General features: G+C 42.2%; 1 long non-coding RNA gene across 1 annotated transcript in view; it reads right to left on the reverse strand.

Moving 5' to 3' along the window:
• LOC137613021 (uncharacterized) overlaps nucleotides 1-19,921 on the reverse strand; it is a 49,355-nt gene that overhangs the window by 17,362 nt on the left and 12,072 nt on the right. Inside the window, exons 3-4 of the long non-coding RNA XR_011038901.1 lie at nucleotides 16,442-16,500; nucleotides 6,521-6,745 (exon numbers count right to left, since the gene is read on the reverse strand). This is a non-coding gene — a long non-coding RNA (uncharacterized lncRNA). The remainder of the gene's footprint in view (nucleotides 1-6,520; nucleotides 6,746-16,441; nucleotides 16,501-19,921) is intronic.

Genomic DNA, 19,921 nt, shown 5'->3' on the forward strand with positions numbered 1-19,921 from the left:
TGTGACAGTGCTCACATTCAGTTAGGCCCCACAGTGCTTGTGCATGTCACTGACCATAAACAAAAAACACACACTCGTCCACAGGAGACTCACCGAGGAGACCCAGAGAAACACCAGAAGACAGGGGTGTGTGTGCGGAGTGTGTGTTGCAGGAGCGTGCGTGATGCCTATGATAGGTGTCTGTGTGTGTATGCATGCAAAAGCTTCTAGGGAAGGAGAACAGATGCCTGCAGGTCATTTCACATCTCTGACATGAGGGTAAAGTCAACAACAATCCAGCCAATGGGAACAAAGGAGCCGAGCCAAACACTTCATAATCCCGTATTCCAGTATTTGGTGACAGTTTCCAGTACAGGTGATCTCAGAGAGATGCTTTCGTGAGGTAACTTTACCCCCAGGCGTAGGACTATGTGAATTTTATATGCAAAATTAATTATTTTCCACCAACTGAAAAATACGATCCAGCCTGGAGTTATTTATTTAGTAAATTGAGTTGGCTCAAACTGACAGTCAAACATTCACTGGCGTAACTCTGAACACATCCACCTGTCAAGGAGTTCATGTTTTTTTATCAGCATCTGTTTATGTGTTTATCGCCTTGTTTGTCTGTCACACAAAAACCACACAATGGATGCTTGAAAGGGTTAATGGTGTGCCAAAATTCATATTAAGTTTTGAGCTGGATCCAGATGAAGACACTCTTTCTTTTGCATGACAGGGATTATTTGATCGTTTATGTCAATGACACATAAACTGCTTGACAGATTATCCTGAAACAAAAAGGAGACGTGTGACACACGCAAATGAAGAAATCATCATTTTCCACTTCCTTTAACATTGCAGGGTTTCGGAGTATTTTTTTTAAAATTAATTACACATATTTTCATGAACTTTGAGGAAAATGGGGGCATCTGCAAAAAGCAGTAGCCGTTAGATTTGAGAATAGAGCCATAAATAAAGGAGGATTCATGATTCGTTTATCACTTTAACAAATATTGTGAGAACCCCAGGGCAGTCATTTTGGTGGCACACATGCTTGATTAAGTTTAAATCTATTGAAAAACAAGAGTTGGGCCTTGGTACAAGTATGAATCGCTCATGTTTTCAGTCTTTAAAATGAAATTAATCAGTTAAAAATTGTTTAAAAAGGAGCGTTTGATACAGAATTAAGTTCTCCATTTGTACAATTTACATTTGTCACGTTTACTTTAATCTCTCATCCAAATATTAATCTTAACCCAGCATTTAAATTCTACATCACCTGAAATTTAATTGTAATGTATGATATACAGTATGTGTGGATTTGGTAGAAAGCAAACCATCACATACCTGAAGTCTTCGATATCCAATCTCTTGATGATTCATTTGATTTCTCATTTGTCCACAAATTTTAATTTTATTAGTGATGGAAAACAAAATCATTTTTATCCTGTACCGAAAAAATATTGACAAAAAAACCCCACTCCCTTGGGTTTTTTTTTTCTTGTATTTTTAGCTGCTGTCAAAAATTGTTACTTCAGATTCTGGAGCTTTGAGCTTTCGTTACGAATCCCCTGGAGAACACGGTTTGAATCCCACTGAGCTGGGTCTTTGGCTGGTGGTTGTGTAGAAGATGGAAACACAGTGAGATGTTCCCGCCAGAGAAAACGTGCTGTTTACAAAGTGTTTTAAACTACTTGTTGTTTTACTAAGCCATACTCAGTGGAGGCTGACAGAATAGATGGGAGAAAACAAAGATAGAAACAAAAAGATCACTGTGGATGTGAACCAACGTCAACCTGAAATTATGTTGAAATAAGTTTATTCAGTCCAATAAGTCAGCAGCTGATTGTATAAAGTCACTTTATCTGAAGCTAAGATTTAGATTAGATTTAGATTTAGGTTTAGATTCTGGAAGAATGGAAACAAACAATGGTTGCTAGGAGACGGGAGCACAAATATAACTATAATCGGCTGTGAATTGAACTGTTAATCTTTGTATTTGTTACGCATTTAAAGGTTTACTTCCTGTTAGCATGTAGCTACTGTGGTAAAAAGAAAATACACTGCCAGCTACTGCCTTGGCATGCATACTGCAGTGGTTTCAATCCCGTTTGTGATCCTTGTATGAAGAGGTTTTTTGTAAAGAGAGATACCATGTGAAGGCCGAAGTTTTGGAAAATGTGGTCTGAATCTTTGTTTGCCTCCTAACTGTTGTGTCTCCATGCTGCTGTCGTGCAGCGTGTGTGTGTGTGTGTGTGTGTGACAATGTGTGAATGTCTGACAGTAAATAAAGCATTCCCCCCCCAAAAGAAAGACAATATTTGCATCACATTATTGTGGAAAGCTAAGCTAACATTAAGTCATGACATTTAAAAGTTGCTTTTTTCTTTTTACCTCTGCCAAAGACAATTTGAAAGCATTATGCACACGAAAAACAAGTATCTTAAATACTAAATAAACATTACATGAGCACGAGGAGAAAAGGACAAAATTATCTAATGATACAAGATTATTAGTGGTGATTATTTGTAAATGACTCCAAATAATAGCAGGAGGTTTCTAGTGTCAACAAATTTGATGTTTTTACTCCATTTAGCTTGAGGTAGATTTGAGTAAAGCAACGTCACCATAGTGACGTTCATCATCTCTGAGAGGATGGATGGACTTAAACCTCACAGGATGAGCAAAGCAACATCCTGCAGACTGACAAAAACCAGGAGAAGTCCTCACCGCTGAAGCTGGTTTTGGGTTTGTCACAAAAGTCAGTTTGCATGCACACAACTAACAGATTGGGTTTGATTGACAGCCATGACCTGAATGTGCACAAGGCTCCTTAGCCTCCAGCTAAAAGCTAGCTCGCACACACACAAACACACACCGCTATACATATATTTTTGAGTTCATGCATTCATATGTCCACTGACAAAATCATTCTCTCCTCCATCTGTGTGCATTTATGCAATATGCATGGACACATATGTACATGCGTGATGGAACATATTTTCAGCCATCATGCTAAGCTACTACCCGTGTGAATTAGAAACGGTGACCTGATTCTGATGCATTTAGGGCCATTTGAAGATTGAAATAGTGGATCTTTTTTATTGTCGTTGAGGTTCATTTACTGCTATTTGCATGTTACACATGACATTAAATGTACATAGACAATAAGCTCTATTATGTAGAGAAAGTCCTACAAAAAGTCCAAAACTAAATTATTTGTGTAGAAAAAATATTGATCAAAAACATCCAATCAATCAACCATATCTCAACAAACTGCCTGCAAACATGTTAAACCTCTTGACTTTCTGTTCTGTGGGGACCCATCCTTACTCTTTAACAGGGACATTTTTAAAACACATTAAGTATAAGAAATGTGGTTATAATTATTTTTTAAAAGGTTCTTGTTTTTGGCAAACATTAACGAAACTGAAGGAAAAGATACTTTTCTTTAGGATTATGTTGTGGTGCTGATTGACACAGTCATTGAAGCGAATTGATGAGTCCTGGATAATAACCAAATAAATAAGAACCTACATGGATCTTTGTCGTCACAGGTCGCTCAAGGATCACCTCAGTGTTGCTATAAATCATCGGAATTATAAAATATCGCCAGAGACATCCTTTATTCTCATTATAATAGGCTGCATGGCTAAAATTTCACCAGGAATGCGTCCTGTTGTGCGCGGGGAGGATTGTTTCCTCTCAGATCTCAGATTTTTCCTCAAATGAGCCACAGGCGAGTCAAAGTGAGTGTTAACAGGAGGGATAGAAGCCGCTTCCAGCGCAGGGCCTCGGCTCACCCACTGGAGCCCACGGTGGCTGAATATTCATCCCTGTCCACAAAATCATTCTGACTGGAGCGCGCCGGGTCCGGGGAGGGGAGGGGGGGTTGTGCGTCTGACCTGGAGGTGCTGCTTTTTTATTTTTTTATTTTTTATTTTTGTAGGAACTACAGCGGCTTATTTCGCTCATGTGAGCTGGAGGGATGAGGAAGTATATGTGATTTTTTCTCTCTCTCTCTCTCTCTCCAATTCTCAGCAGAGAGAAAATGCGCGCCTTTCTGTTTCGACTTCAAATTGGAGAAAAAACGCCTCGATGTTTTTAAATTAGCACCATTATTACCACACACAAGTTCGCAGGGGGGGTGGGGTGGGGGGTAGGGGGAACAGATGCAAACATTCACGCCGTGTGTGAGAACGACTGCCTCATTATCCTGAAATCACTTTTTAATTTGAATGAACTGACTTAGGCGTAAAAACGGCGCGTACTACGCGGCGACTTGCCATGCAAAGTAGTGATAAAGTGCAATAAAACAGACGTGCCCTAATTCTCACTTTTAAAAAACAGTTTCGTGCAGCTCTGCACACGCACACACACTCTCTCTCTCACACACACACACACACGCACACACTCTGATAGCAAAGGCGGAGCAGAGAGGAGCAGAGCAGAAAGCATGAGGAGGCTCAGCACCTTCTCTGTTAAGCCTGGCTGACTAATTCTTGCTGCTAATTTGCGTTTGGTTAATTAACTAATTACTGAGGATGTCTGAGGGCGAGGCTGTCTGTCAGCTTGTATCAGTAATTATTTTCATCGTTTTAATTAGACTCACACACTCCTAGATTCCATTTCTCCCCTCCTACGACGCGCGCACGCACACACACACACACACACACACACACACACACACACACACACACACACACACACACACACACACACACACACACACACACACACACACACACACACACACACACACACACACTTGGCAAACAGACTGACAGCAGTATGGAACCCCCCCACACAGATAGAGGTTTGTGATAATTTCACTGACAGCTCAAGAGGATCGTTCATAGAGGAAGAGGAGGATGTATTTCATGGGATGTGGGTGGGTGCCTGACAATGACACCATTGCCCCCCCCCCACCCCCCAACCCCACCAGATATGGTTAGCTTAGCTCATAGCATAGAAGTACCAGCCTTTCGCAAAAAAAATCAGCAGAATCTACCTGCAAACTCTGAAGCTCAGTTAATGAGATGCTAAATCTCATTCATTATATATAATATGATATAATATGATAAAGCAAATTTCATATATCCAAACTATCTCTTCACTGGTTGCCTGGCAACCTCAAGGTAACAGAAACACTAAAGGGAGTAACTAAAAAATACCACATGTTACTGATCTTGTCTTCAAAAGCCGCTGCTTGAGAGACAATTTGTGTATTTTTCAGAAATACTTTAGCTATTGACTCATCAACATAGAATTTCTTTGGTCAAAATAGCTGCAATATATTTTCAGAGTGAAATAAATGAAACAAAAAAATTGCTGCAAAGCTGTGGGCATGTTACCACGGTAATGGGTGAGAAGGTGAAACGATCCAGAGAGATCAGTTTGAGTGAGATAGTGAAAGTTTATCAGAACGACTCAAACCCTGCAAAGGATTTTACATCTCCGTAAATCACAATTTGTAATTATTTTTTTTATTAAACTTAAAACTAGATTTTGTTTCATTTATTATTATTATTATTATTATTATTATTATCTTCAAGTTATGAACTTATTTGTGAACTTAAAACAGAATTACCTTGATTGAATCAAACCCAAAAATGCATAGAAACACAAGTGTAAGAAATATCATATTTGGAAGACTAAACATAAATGTGCTTTTTTAATCTTTTTTCTCTGTCCCTTTACCTTGGGCGGAGCCTAATGTGATCACTTAGGCTCCGCCCACCTCTATTGGGGATGGCAGTGAAAGATTAAAGAGAAATAAAAGGTTGGGAGTTCAGTCGTCTCTCTCTCTATATATATATATATAAAACAACAACTGTAGATACTGTGATGTTTTGATGGTACAATTTCTCATGTCTCATGCCCAGAATAAGTCGTCTCATCATGTTTCTGCTGGGTCAGACCTCAGCAGAGAGAGAGAGAGAGAGAGAGAAAGGGGAAGAGAGAGGGAGAGACGTGAGCAGATCTCTGGCAGAACGGCGGCAGCAGATTTTGATCCCAAGAAGCCAACTTTAGTAAACAGGCAGAACTAATGAGGACACTGAACACACACACACACACACACACACACACACACACACACACACACACACACACACACACACACACACACACACACACACACACACACACGGGCAGACATCAACACCCACACGCATACACACTACTGAATGTCTGAGCATTTGGAGGCCCCGGGGCCCCGGGGCCAAAGCAGCCCAGATACCTGATGGGAGCAGGGACATCAAAGCTGCAGGATTAGAGAGAGGAGAGAGGAGAGAGCGCCGCGGGGAGGAAATGCTAACTTATTATCCGCTTCCCAGCTAATCCTGTTATCTACAGAATATAGCTGTGTTTAACCCCCAAACACACCTCCCTCCGACAACACACACACATATGGTGTACACACACACAGACTTCAGTGTTCAGGGGTTCAACAGCCTCCCAGAGTACCGACTAGTTCCACCCTGAACCCCTTAAAAAAATTTAATAATAAATATACATATATATATATAATTCTTACTTCTAGATGATGCAGATGAACTTTCACCACGATTCCAGCTCACGACCCGGTCCTGAAGTCGGCTTCAGCCTTCAGATGATGTAACGCAGCCGCTGGCAGACGTGTCGAAGGGCCACAGATTGGGGTCGCCCCAGGCCGGGCGAGGCACCGGCGCTGAACATGATTTAGTTCCCCCTCCGATCTGTTTTCATCCGTGCGCCTGTGTCCACAAGAACAGAATCGTCCCTGAAAACCATGAGTGAGATCGCGTGTGTGAAAATGTTTGTTTGGTTCAATTTTGGTGCCAAATATTCAGTTTAAATATCTGTGAACAACATTTTAGACCAGACTAAAATTTAAATTTTAACTAAGTTAATTGCTATTAATAGACATCAGTTGCGTAAACTATAAATATCCCTTTAGATGCTACAGGACGTGACCAAAGGTCTCCACAGTGGTTACTGTGCTCTTCATCAACACTATCTTCATCGTCATCATTTAATTTTCCGTTCAGCTGTGAGGACGACTTGTCGCACGTCCAGCTGCTTTTGTAAAATCTTAACACAAAACATCTCAACACAGCAAATGAACGCATTAGCCTAGCTCAAGCTAGCATACATGTGTTTTTCCATTTAATTCTACCTTCTGTTTCCCAGCATCTTTCCTTCAAATATCACATGTCTGCATGCATGCACAATTTAGAGGGTCGGTGTGTGTTGTTCTAATATTTATGCATTTATGGCAGCATTAAAACAACTAATTCCTGCAGGGCGGAGTAACAGATGATCAGCTGACAAGTAAACAAACTTCAGATCTGTGCTGTAAACCTGGATAAAACAATATATAATAACTCACTACACAATATTTAAGAGCTACGTGAAGAAGTTTAACGCCGAACCTCTAGCCATAATTAGTTCTTTGTCCCTTTTGACCATAACACCTGTAAAATAAAGGCAGGAAGAAAGAGAAAAGGGGGATGCTGAGAGAGAACATTCCTCCCTGATAATGTTTATATGAACAGAAGTATAGTGAGAGAATAGGGTGTACTAATACATGTAGATGAAGAGAAATTGTCATTACGCTAATCAGCGCTAAACTAATTGGGAGTCATGGACCCTCCTATCTGCTAATTCTAACCCTAAACCCCAACCGGTATCTGCAAGTAAATGGAGGAGAGAAAAAGAGAGAGAAGAGGAGGAGTGGAGGGAAAGAGCTGAACATGTGAGTGAGGTAAAGAGAGGAAGAGAGAGATGAAGCCTAATTAAGAGTGCTGGGATTTATGCAAATGAGACGGTGCTGATATGGTAATCAGAGCCTGCAGGGCCGTAACAGGCTGTGCACTGTGTGTGTGTGTGTGTGTGTGTGTGTGTGTGTGTGTGTGTGTGTGTGTGTGTGTGTGTGTGTGTGTGTGTGTGTGTGTAAGAGGCTGACAGCTGGCTGTGAGGAAGGTCAGAGCCAATCAGGCTCTTACTCTAATGCTCACTGCCCTCTGGCCACTCTGCCATCTCTCTCTCTCTCTCTCTCTCTCTCTCTCTCCTTCCCCTCACTGTTATCCTAACCCTTTCCACTCGTTCCCTTTTTCTTTACGTCTGTGCTCGTCTGTTTTGACTCATCCTGACACAATACACACCAACTCGAGCCAACGCACAATCGTTTTCACACCTTTGTATTCATCGCTCCCATCCCGCCTCACGCGTACAATGAAAGTTGTCACCTGAGGATTTCCCTCTTGTCCAAAGATATTTTCAATATTCAGTTAGAATATGTAAATCAATATTTTTATTCGCTTGAGAACAGGATAGGACGTCCACAGCTCAGCAATGAATGTAATGACATCATTCAGTCGTGTGACTTTAAATCTGCCTCCCTCCTCATCACTCATCTTCATACTGTATGTCAATAAAAGGCTTTTCGGGCCTCACAAGTGGAACAAATGCACTTGTGTGTGTGCGTGTGTGTGTGTGTGTGTGTGCACGAGCACAAATGCACACTTACACACACACACACACAGAACCCAAGGCCATGTGGCCGTATCATCACATCTGAGTGTAATCCAGTTAACAGAGTATCCCAAATGACTAAATTAATCATAGGAATACTATCTGCTCATCTCTCTGCAGCGCTTTGATGTGTGCGCACACACACACACACACACACACACACACACACACACACACACACACACACACACACACACACACACACACACACAAAACTTACTGGTAGACACACACACACACAGATATATAGAGGAGGTATTTATTGTGGAACATTGGTCTAACTGAGAAATTACCTGCTCTGATAATAAGGCCTCAAACCCATGGAGGGGCCTGTGAGATGCTATCATTATAGCGGCATCCCCAAGGGCATGAAAACACACACCAGCACCTCTGTTGTGTTAGAGATCAAAAAGATGCATTGATTCACGGCTGCAGATGGAACACAATAGCACAAAAAAGACGTTCATTGTGTGTCTGCAGCAGCTCCAAAGCAGAAAGTTTAAGCGGTGACATTATTCCTAATTGACGGTTGTGCTTTGTAGATACAGTCAAGGTTGTTGTGCTTTTAACAGAGATGACTTCCTCATCCTCCTGCCTTCAGATGCTGCAGCTGAAAGCAGCAGAACACAAGGCTCTACACCGTGGAACTGAAACCTACTGTAAAACGTGACGTTCAAGCGTTTAACGGAAAATAATAGCAAATAATTTGATCGTTTTATTACATGTTCCGCCCAGCAAGAAGAGAAAAATCAACTGTGTGAAGATTGTGGAGGGTAAAATAATCAGAGGCTGGAGTTTGGTCTCAGTTGTTCTCTTCTTTTTAACTGTAATGGTGATGATTTACTGAATGACATCTAATATGTCAAACTGATGATTAAACTATAGTCTGGCAGCTCAAACTTTCCACAATGACATCACTGCTCCAAAAACAGCAATTCCATAATAGTTAATGATGCCTAGAATGTGAAAACCTGCTCCTAGAATGTGAAATCACATTATTATCATAAGTTGTTTGAGTTTATATAATAAAATGATGTCAGATTCCTGAATTTCATGATTTATTATGAGTTTTTTTAAAAAAAAAATCCCTTTATAATCCGGATCCACTCCAAACTTTGATGAGTTCTTCCTGTCATGTGCTCCTCCTTCCTGATCAGTTCCATGGGAATTTAATGTAATCCTGCTGATAAACAATTGGATAAAACAAATTTTCTGGTGTAGTGTGTAGCATTTTTAGCATGCAGCTACAATTCAACATCTCTGGATCATGTTTGGGTGGGTGGGTGGGTGGTTGGGGAGGGGGGGTTGCATTGATTAAAAAAGGAGCATGTTAGCAGAACCAGGTGGCTTTGAGCTAAAGCAATGCTCACGAGCAGAACCCTCCATTAAAATAATGAAAGCAATAAAGAAAACAACAACAACAACAATAATAAAACCGTTGGAAAACATTTCATAAACCATCAGCAGCCAATTAGAGGAGCCGGTACAGGCTGTGCTGTGTGTGTGTGTGTGTGTGTTGGGTATTAGAGCGTTACAGAGCCCAGCCCGGCTGTGCCCTGCAGGCCCGACCTTCTAATCATTATCTGTCTGTCTTATTACGCTCCAAACCGGGCCACTCTTAAATAAAATATGCAAAGGTTTCTTAAATGATGACCCGAGGCTGCGCGCGCCGCCGCTGCTCTACATGCTGTTAATCTGAGAAATGCAAATTCCCTTCATCTCGCACTCGCCTTTATTAACTTTTTTGAATTTAAAATTCCACGAACAATGAGTTCTGTCAGCTTCTGAAATGATATTTTCTCTCCTCTTTTTATGTGCGCATGGAAGCGAGTTTAGAGCATGAAATTACCAGGGGAAATATGAGCGGTTTCATCTCTCCCGCACAATTTAATTGGCTGCTTTGCAATTATTAGTTTTTGCTGCTAAAGTTTTTTTTTTTTTTTACTTTACTGTTTCCTTAAAGTGGCAGCTCACAACAGTGTTTTATTTTTCTATACATACGTGTGTGTCTGTGCTTGCAATTCCGCCACCAACCATTTGCCAGCTGCTGATTGGACGGCTGATCCATGTGATTTTCATACTGATTTGATGATCAGATTTCAAATTCAGTGCTCAGGAAGTCAGATAGAAATAAACAGAACATACTGCGCAGCATCTTTGTCATCCCTAATTTTAGTAAAATTGATTTTAACATTTTTGATGTGAACTTTTTCTCAAGAATCCCCCTAATTTTCCTCTCTGAGGTCCATATTCTATTTTTTCCTGAGCATCATTTGCTTTGCTTCCATTCTTTCATTCTCCTCATCAATATGTCTTTCTTGCCATGAAAACCCTGAGAACATGGAATCACGCTGGGATCATTAGTTTGGCCTTTTATTAGCCGGACTCTGATATGTAATGATTTCCTTCATGGCACAAGCCCCTCCCATTTAGATTCACAGTAATCCATCAAGTAGTTTATGTGTAACTGACAAAACACAGAAAAATCTACATCTTTCTTCAGATTTCAGATTAAGAAAACAATTTTTTTTAAATTACAAATTGTTGCCGAATTTAAAATCTTTCTGAAAACTCAAAATTCCTCTGAGGTGCAGAAACAGCTCAAGAAACGGATCCGCTGTTCCACTGATCTTAATTTTTGCGAGAGATTTGACGAAAACTCCCATCGTTTGACGGTCATGGTGGTTGTGTTGTTTCTCTCTTCACACCCCCCCCCCTGGTTTCCTCCCTCCTGCTTGGCGACAGAGAGTAATGGGTGAGGTTATGAGAGGGCGGACGCTTCAATTGCTTCACAGGGATAAATGACTCTGAACTAATGTTGATTAGAAATAAAGGAGACGCAAACATGACGAGGGCTCGTGCTTCATACCGCTTAATCGCCCTTCTTATTTACCATCCTGCCACAGCGCTCCGTCTCAGCCCGGCCACCAGGAAGGATGTGATCACTAAGGATGTGTCCAGTTTTTAGGAAGTACAGCTTAATGTGTGTTTGATGTGGCGGTTAGATTTCTGATGTGAAGTTTAGGATGGAATTCACGGTTTTTATTCAAGAATTCACGTTAAAAAAAAGAGAAGAAGTTAGAGGGATAGGTTTTGAGAAGAACAGTGTAACGTCCCAGGAGACTGGAGGTTTTTTATCTCATTCATTACCCAGAATGCAATTTGTGTATGTCATACGACCCTCACAAACTGGTAAATACACATTTTATGAAAAAGTAGTTGAGTTTTTGTGCATTTTGTGAACCGATTGAGTGTTTTTGCTGTGCACACAGAACCTTAATGGTGTGACGTTTCAGCCAGGAGGTGATTAGCTTAGCTTAGTTTAGCTTAGCCTGGATCCGTGCATGCACATATAAGAGTCGTCCAACGATAACAAAGAAAGCATGAGTGTTTTTAAAATGTCATTTATGAGATTTATGAGACTAAGCAAAATAAAAACTGTTGCAGCGCTGATGAATTTTTGAGACAAGCTTTTTAGTTTCTTGATGAAAACGAACTGACTTTCAAATCAGTTGCGGTTCAATGTCATTCCCCACTCCCAGACGACGTGAACACAAAGCCCTCTCCTCTTCTGCTCTGACTTTTAATTTCCCTCCATGAGCATTGTTTCATTTCCACCCCAAACCCCCCAACAATTACAGCATTCCTCTGCCGTCATCAAACTCTTCCAATTGTCCTTGGCACACAACTGCTGCACTTCAAAGTGCTCTTACCACCATCGCGCTCCTCTGCCTCCTCCACCTTCATCTTGTTTTGCTGCCGGTGTTCAAAACTTTTAAGCTGCTTTCAGACATGCAGAAGATGCTGACGCTAATTCATGGCAGAGACGCCAAAGCGGCGCTCAGCCCTTTGTTTTCAGGAGCAGTGAAGGAACAACAACGCACAAATATGATCAGAGTAATAACCATACATGTATGGAGACTTTAGAGCAGCAGAGCCACCATAGAAACAAGTGTGTGTGGGTGTGTGTGTGTGTGTGTGTGTGTGTGTGTGTGTGTGTGTGTGTGTGTGTGTGTGTGTGATGGACTGATGTGATGCCTGGTGCAGGAGCAATCGATTAGGCCTACTGGATCATCGCCAGGAGCGTGGTGCATTGTGAGTGATGAGATGAGGTATAGGGGTACACAGTGACACACACACACACACACACACACACACACACACACACACACACACACACACACACACAGCTATCTCTGCTATGATATTGTTGCTATTGAATAATTCAATGATTTTATCAACCTTAACCACAACAAATGACTTAATTATGTTAATCTGACACAGAAAAGTGTGTGTGTGTGTGTGTGTGTGTGTGTGTGTGTGTGTGTGTGTGTGTGTATGTGTGTGTGTGTGTATGTGTGTGTGTGCCTGTCAGCAGGATTGACAGAAGCCTACAGGCTTCAGCATCGAAACGCTGATCTGGAATTTCACATCCTTATCCCGAAAGCCTGAAGATACAGACACATAGGGGCAAAAACTGGCGATGCAGACACACACACACACACACGCACATACACACAGTGTGTATGTGTGTGTGTGTGTGTGTGTGCCCAAAGACTGAGCCACCGGGCAATTAGCACCATCCCACCTCAAGTCTTTTGATTTGCATAGCAAGTCAGATGGAATTCATATCAGTGTGCAGCAAGTGTGACACGTACACACATACACACACACACACACACACACACACACACACACACGAACACACCCCCCCCCACACCTACACACACACAAACCATGAAGAAAAGGTGCATTGTGAGAGTTTATTATATCTACTAAATAATACTGTGTTCATACATCTTTGCCTCTAATACAATTTGAATTAAAGTTCAGAATCACTTGAAATAATTAGAATATAAAGTCAGATTTAGCTCAATTTACAAAATAAATCATCTAAAAATACTTAAGTAACTGCACTTCTACTTAAGAATGTGTTCTTTTGTTTTCTATGACACACACACACCCCAAAAAACACACACACCCCAACACATTCAGTGTGTAAAGTGAGCACAAAGCAGTTGTTCGTACGTCATTGGCTCCTCTGTGTGGTCGTAACTCAGCGTGATGAACTGTCTGTGTCTGCAGCATATCACCTAGGGCAGCCCATGCACATGTGCGCGCGCGCACACACACACACACACTCACACACACACACACACAAACACAATCGTCCTGCCCCACAAAAAAAACCCAAAACCTGTGCATGCCTTTAATTGCGTTGCATCCTGGGCCGTGTGTTGGAGACGCCGGTGAGGATCCTTCATGTTTGACTCCAGTCGCTTCAGACAGATGTTACCGTTTGCCGATTATGGGCTCCCTTAAATTCTGACGTGTCAAAGCAGAAGGAGAAAAAGCCTCTAAGACAACAATTAAAGCTGCAAAACACTGTGTGGAAACAGGGTGACTCACCTGCCCGCCAAACACAGAATCATCCTTGGTCCTGTTTGTTTGTTCGCAGCACATTTTCACTACTGATTGCAATAAAATCTGGCGAAACGATTGGCTATGGGCCAAGCATAGAAATGGAAGGCAAGTTTTGCAGCTCCCGGTGCAAAAAAACCCCAACTTCTGCACCTCACTTTTCAGCATCGTCTCATTAATGACAAGCTCTAGGTCCTACAGGAAGCACAACATCCGGTCAACAACTAAATCTGACCTTTCACGTCTCTCAGATTGTTCTTTCACTAAATATTTAGTCATGATGTTTGCCTTTTTAAAAAATAAAAAAAAAATCTCCTGCTCCAGATTTGTAAGTTAAACAATAATAATAAAAACAACTCATTTGTATTATTCTCCTGTCAAACACACATCATCCCTTCGGTCTAATATATGCAGTAACGGTCCTGCAGCTCAGCCCAGACAGAATTTGATGGAGGCCATGAACAGTTTTATGGAAAACAGCTGTATTGAATCTGTTCCAGCTCCTTTTTTTTTTTCCCCCTCTCCCTTCTACCTCATGAATGAAATTTCCCATGCTGCACTGCTCCAGGCTTTTGGCACATCCAGGAGGTAAGGCGCGCTCTTCTTTGTCTCCTTCTTTTAATGCATTCAAACACCTCATTGCAGTTCGTCAATTACTGACACACATTTTGGCAACAAACACGCCATTAATTGAAACATTTAATCAGCATTAAAACCAGCAGTAATTAACACCTTTTCTCCGGCGCGCTCTGAGCCGGGCTCAAATTCTATTAAAGCTTTAAGCAGCTCACAGTTTCTCTGCTCGGCACAGCAGTTCTTGTAGCATCCACAGATGTGTGTGTGTGTGTGTGTGTGTATGTGTATATTCAGGGCCGCAGGTAAGGAGCCTCCGTGAGGAGTCGAGCACCAAGGCCAGGCCTGCTGGGTGCCCAGGGGAGAAGAAGAAGAAAGGCATCCTGGGAGGGAGGTGAAGACGGAGAGAGGGAAAAAAAAAGAGAGGGAGGAGGTCAGGACGGAATGGAGGGAGAAATGAGGTGGGAGGGATGGGAAGACATGAATGAGGGAGGTAGGGAGGAGAGTGGGAGCGACAGAGGGATTAAAAAAGATGAGGAGGAGGAGGAGGAGGGCTGGCGAGTGAAGAAGAGGAGGATGAAGCAGAGGAGCATGGGAAATGACAGCAACAAATAATGGTGAAGCAAAGTGTACACACACCAGGAGATTAACAAACACCCTCATGTGTGTGTGTGTGTGTGTGTGTGTGTGTGTGTGTGTGTGTGTGTGAGGCCTACTCAGAGCCAAAAGCAGGGGCCTGGATTAGTTGCATTTGCCAGGACTGGAGGGCAGGATTAGCAGTCCGGGCTACTGCCTGACGCCGCTCTGCCACCACTAATGGCATTATTAATAGGCAGCTAAAAAATTCATTAAAAAATCTATTAAAAATAAATGTGTTTTACATAAGACTTGGCCTCAGGTAGAACGGAGGCAGAACGGGAGACGGCTGCGGCGGGGAGAGAAAAGGCTGGCGGCTGTTCGAGATGAGGTCAGATGAACATCACAGTTCAGATGCTGGAGAGACGAGCAGCAAACAAAAACAACAGTCACACCAAAAATGTGTCGGATGTGAGAGGATGAGGCTAAACCAACAGAACCCACGACAAATACCAACAACCCTGGGAGTGTGTGTTAAACGTGTCGCCAGCAGTTGCCGTCAGTTCAGTCGGGATGTTTGATCTCTGAATTGCTCAAGATGTAGATGGGATGATGTAAAAAAAAAAAAAAAAAAAGGAACATCCGTGGATTGGGAGGATGGGAGGTCATGACCTATCGGATGGAGCCGAGACCCTGTTGGACTTCTGGGATCTGCTGACGGATCAACCAGATCCCTGCTCACAGGAACATCCAGGAAACAGGATGTTTCCCCAGTTTTCAGTATAAAGTTATACGTTAACAGTGATGAAATAATTAGGAGAAGCTCCTCGTGGTGATTGAAAGCCATGGTTTCAAGCATGAGCTTTAATAAAAACAGATCACCAGCATCAAAGAGGCTTAACCTGAAAGATGAGATTGTGTCTTCAGTTTCAATCTGTTACTGCCCTCCAGCCAGCCTCCAACACTTTGATTGGCCGTCCATATATTAGATTGTTATTGTTGTTTTTTAATTATTCCAAAAGGTCTGATGTTGTGCTAACAAACAGCAGATTTCTCATTTGGATAAGATCAATCATGTTCATAGCCCTCCTTAGGAAAAAGATAACGGTCAATATGGAAAGAATGAAGTTAAAATCTAGCATAACCAGCTAAGCTAAATATTCCTTTTTTAGCCGTTCCTGATGTTGGATGCTTCCTGATCCATGATGCTGAATTTCAAAAACCAGTTAACTTGATTGTCCTGCTCCCACATGTTTCCTCAAATGTTTGTCGGGTAAATATTGCGCAGTGATTATGAATGTGTCAGCAAAGCAAAGGGAATCTGAATCAATCTGGGGAGGAAAAAAAAAAAAAAAAGTAAAATGCAACCCACCAAATTTAGGAGAGGAAGGGCAGAAAGTTGAAGGCAGGAAGGAGCACCTCCTGCCGAGCCTGGAAAAAAAAGACAGCAGAAAGTCAGCAATCCTCGCTCTCAAAGCAAACATCAAACATCATCAAACACACAGAATGAGACACTTTGATCTCCCTCGCTCCACAGGAAACCAGCATCTTTAGAAAATCCTCCAAATGTAAATTAATTTACTACAGACAGAGATCCTGAGGCGCTGGTGTGCAACAGAAAGCAGACATCAGAGGGTTAAACCCAAACTCAGCTTAGCCCACAGAGACGAGTTCAGCCACGGCGAGTTTATCTCCGCTCAGAACGCCGTTTAGTTCCCGATACGACGAACGAGTCTTACATTACCCCCCAGATTAACAAACACACAGGGATGTGTTTGTGTTTGCACCTCAGATCAACAAGAACGACAGAATTAAAACCAGCAGACGCCCACATGAGCAGAAATTTAGATGCAAGCATCAGGATTTACTTTTTGGAGTGTTATCTGATGATGCAACCGTTTGGTTTCAGTGTTTTTGGCGCAAAACGACAATATGATGTGTTTTTGCAGCCGACATTATGTGGGTTACTCAGCTCTTTTAATAGGTGTCATTTGTTTTTAGGTGTCCATAGTGACTGTTTGCATTTTTAATGGAATCACTTAAACGTCCCGTCTGTGTGTGTTTTCAATTCATCAGTCGTTATGTTCATCGATCAGCCCCCGCTTGTCTGCGAGCGGCAGATTCCTGTCAGTCCCTATGGAGGGATGAGAAATGAAATCAATGGATCAATAAATGTGGACGTGAAATTAATTTACTTCAGCCGCTGCACTCCAGGATCTACTGTTTGAGAAAACAAAAAAAGGAAAGTTTTTAAGAACAGCCCACAAGAGGGAGAAACCAACAAGGAGAATGAAGACGGGGGAACCTGACACTTAAAACTTTTAAGTCTTTTAAAAGAAATATATCTCCTTATCCAACAATTTGTGACTTTTAATTATTTTGTGTTGCATCAGTTCCAACTTGGAATTTGAAAACCGTCCCTCTACCTTCATGCATGATCCCTGCATGATCCCAGTCAAAACTCATTTAACCTCTGACCTGCTGCTGCTGATGAGGGCTGAACGCAGGTCAATGGATTGATACTGTCACCGTGGTGACACATGAAAAATATTTCCTGATTAAATGGATTGTTTTTGCACTCTAAAGCTCTAGATACTGCTGGATTAAACTTCACGTTTCTCTATCCATGACTCATTATTTAAAAATCTCTTGTTTTGTTCAGTGTAAACAAAGGAAAGGGATTGTAAAGGGAAGAAAAAGTCTGAAAAAAGAAAAAAAAGTTTCTAATGATTCAAATATTGCTCCAAAAAAGGTCTACTTCCTGTTGCCAGCAGGTGGCAGTCTCACTGGAACTACATAGTTAATACGGGTCTAACTGTCCAACCTTTAACAGGAAGTGTAAAAGAAACTGCTGATAGACTTCAAAATAAGCGGCAGGAATAAAAAAAATATGAAGGTTGAGGTAAAATAATACCAACAGGGATGAGGTTCTCCATTCCCACCTCGTGCACTCGTCTGCTCACCGCTGGTGGAAACGGGTGAAAACGAGGAAGAGGACGAGGTGAGAGGTGAAGCCCGAACACCTCACGTCACGTCACCTCCAGCGGGATCCTGAGGACCCATCCGCCTGCTGTCTAAACATCCGTCCTTCAGGTTACGGTCACGCCGCCGCTCTTCCTCTGCCGACTGACATGCTTGTCTTTGCCCTGTCAGTGTAGAATAGCTGGTAAATGTGAAAGCAGGACTGTCACTTTCCCTCCTCTACCTCTCTTTCACACTGAGAGACACGCTGCCGCCCTCCCGTCCCTCCAACCTGCCTCAAGGTCCTATAATCTTTTTACAATGTGTTGAAACAGAGCAATAAATCTGTTAGCTTACAATCTAATTTCCTTGGCCTTTTCCAGAAATCCTCATAAACTTTTGGCGCCCCCATTAACGTCCCTATTGAATCAGAGCGCTTAATCTGCTTCCAGGTGAGGGGTCAGAAAATGAATGCTTTGAGATCCATCACGCTGACGGGAGCAGAGAAAACTAGGCGAGGGAGAGCGCTGGGGAAAAGGGCAGCATCTCTTCCTCATAGGTCAATAGCAGCCAAAAGAGTCAGTCATTCACTTTTTCCCTCAGCGCTGCTCTCATTTTCCATTTAATATGGACATCCAATTAATGTGAGCATGTCTGGGGCAGCCGGGATCCCAGTGAGTTATGGCTCATCATCCCCCCCAGTTATAGCTCAGCAAGAGGGAGGACGGAGGAGAGGAGGTGAGAAAAGTTAAGGAGGGAGAGAGAGGAGACAGGAGCGAGTGACAGGAGACGGGAGGAAGGGAAAGCAGACAAGAAAATGGGGAAAGAATGACGAGAGAAAGGAGATATAGAAGGGAAGAAGAGGAAAAGGAAGCAAGGAGAAGTGGTGGAGAAAAGGAAGGAAGGAAAGAAGGAAATCAGGAAGGAATGATAAGGAAATACAAAGAAAGGTGGAGTGGAGAGAAGGAAAGGAGATCAAGATAGAAAACAGAAAAGGAAAGGAAACAAGTAAAAGCTACTGGGGAATGAAATGGGAATGAATGAAAACAAAATGAAAGAAGAAACTCGATGAGAGGAAAGGAAATAGGAAACAAGGAAGGAAGGCACAAAGGAAGGAGACGAGTGATGAGAACAGAGATGATGAGGACCGGATTTCAAGAATTAGAAATAATTGAGTGGTTGTTTGGGCTCAGAGGAAAAACTCCATTAGATTCTACAGCAGACCGACACCTGAGCAGCGTGTGTGTGTGTGTGTGTGAGTGTGTGTGTGTGTGTGTCTCAAACAGCATTACACCAGGGCCTGTGATATTAAACCTGGACAGCAGCGCCTTATTGTCGCAGCAACAGGGATTTGTCATTGTACCTCATTATCCAATTAACACCATGTGGGCCCCCGGCCAAACACTCACTGGACCCTACACTGAGTGTGTGTGTGTGTGTTAATATCGTATAATGTTGGAGGAAACTTTTAGCTCTGCTTCCATCTGATGCAACATTAAACCATAGTCAGTTATTCGCATTCACATCAGGACATCACCCAGCATCCAAACTCCACCCTCCTTCAAAAACACCCAAAAAGATCCAAGTAACACCTCAGCAGAAGGTTTTAACGTGCACGGTGGGAATCTTGATGCATATCCAAAAACAAGTACTGCAAAATACAAAAATTAAAAATATAAACACAAAAGATTTTTAAAAATGCATGATTTTTGTTTTGTTGAGCTGCGCAACGTTTGAAAATGATTGTGGTTGTGTCAGTAGGTAAATCATCTGAACACACCACAGATATTTTCATGCATCATCCATTTCACTTGATTTACTCGATTACTTCACGCTCGTCCTCCCAGATGGAGCAGATTGTAAGGCCTCGACCCTCTCAAGACTCCTACAG

This window comes from Antennarius striatus, chromosome 19 (genome assembly GCF_040054535.1).
Source record: "Antennarius striatus isolate MH-2024 chromosome 19, ASM4005453v1, whole genome shotgun sequence".
NCBI lineage: Eukaryota > Metazoa > Chordata > Actinopteri > Lophiiformes > Antennariidae > Antennarius > Antennarius striatus.